Raw genomic sequence first — 1,499 nt, 5'->3', positions numbered from 1 at the left:
TGCAGGGGATGGAGCAACAAAAGTATTGAGAATCCAAGATAAGGTCATGGCGAGACGAGCCATTTATAATTATGATAGGTGTCAAGTGGAAGTGTAGTGATGTATGCAGCTGAGGCATCCTAACAGACCGAGAGATTTGAACCTTGTTCCTACATGACCCGATTGATCTAATCGGGTACTATCCATCTATTCTTTTCTTTGTTCAATTGTTTGACAACATGAAACTATGAAACCAAAAGCTCTGCCCTCCCTCTCCGTTGGATAGATAGAAGGGCAGAGGAGGGTTCTTTACCTGGCCCTAATCCTTTTCAGAATTGGGGCCTCACAATCATTAGCCAATATGCCTTTCTCGCATTTATGCCCTTCCCGGTTCATGGTTTGAAATTCTGGTGTCCCAGGCGTAGAGGAACCACACCAACCCATCCCGAACTTGGTGGTTAAACTCTACTGCGGTGACGATACTGTAGGGGAAGCCCTGCGGGAAAATAGCTCGGTGCCAGGATGATAAAAATCTTAATACCTCTTCTCATTAGAAGGTCTTCTTCTTTGAAACCCATTTCTTACATATTTTCTTTCCCACTCCACACTTTACTTTTATTTGAAACGCAATACCTGCGCTCGCTCATAGCGATGTGATAAATTTTATTCTGCATCCTCTTACCCCGAAGAGAGGAATCCCTTCCTTTTGGGAGGGACTCCTGGGAACGAATCCAGCGGAGACGGGGCCTGTAGCTCAGAGGATTAGAGCACGTGGCTACGAACCACGGTGTCGGGGGTTCGAATCCCTCCTCGCCCACCCCGAAAGGGGACAAAAGGGAGGCCTTTCGGGGGTAGGGAGATTATGATTGGGATGCAGTTAAAAGAACTATACACAGATCAAACAAGCGCAGATCAACTCCTCAGAACTTGGTCACTTCAACTCTATTAAAAAACACTTTTCAAGATTTTTTTGGTTCACACCCCTTATCCCAATTTTTGGATCACACTAATCCATTGACAGAAATAGCTCATGGGCGAAAATTGAGCCATTTAGGCCCTGGGGGCTTAACAGGGCGAACTACTAGTTTTCGGACACGGGATATTCATCCCAGTTATTATGGGCGTATTTTTCCAATCGATACGTCCGAAGGAATGAATGCTGGACTTGTTGCATCATTATCTATTCATGCAAAGATTGGTGATTGTGGTTCTTTACAAAGTCCATTCTATAAGATCTCCGAGAGATCGAGAGAAGAACATATGGTTTATCTACTATCGGGAGAAGATGAGGATGAATACTATCGGATAGCTACGGGAAATTCTTTGGCGTTAAATCAAGGAATTCAAGAGGAACAAATTACTCCAGCTCGATACCGACAAGAATTTATAGTTATTGCATGGGAACAAATCCATTTCAGAAGTATTTTTCCTTTCCAATATTTTTCCGTTGGAGTTTCCCTTATTCCTTTTCTCGAACATAATGATGCGAATCGCGCTCTAATGGGTTCTAATATGCAGCG

At 43.7% G+C, this 1,499-nt stretch overlaps 1 non-coding gene across 1 annotated transcript; it reads left to right on the top strand.

The window, feature by feature from the left end:
• The first annotated feature begins 722 nt into the window (after positions 1-722).
• TRNAR-ACG (transfer RNA arginine (anticodon ACG)) lies at positions 723-796 on the top strand. The gene has a single exon. It is a non-coding gene; the product is annotated as a tRNA-Arg (tRNA).
• Positions 797-1,499: the final 703 nt, after the last annotated feature.

Source organism: Pinus tabuliformis, chromosome 6, assembly GCF_031772625.1.
Source record: "Pinus tabuliformis cultivar Carrire ecotype Pingquan chromosome 6, CPIR1, whole genome shotgun sequence".
Classification (NCBI taxonomy): Eukaryota; Viridiplantae; Streptophyta; class Pinopsida; order Pinales; family Pinaceae; genus Pinus; species Pinus tabuliformis.
This window is presented reverse-complemented; position numbering and strand designations above follow the sequence as displayed.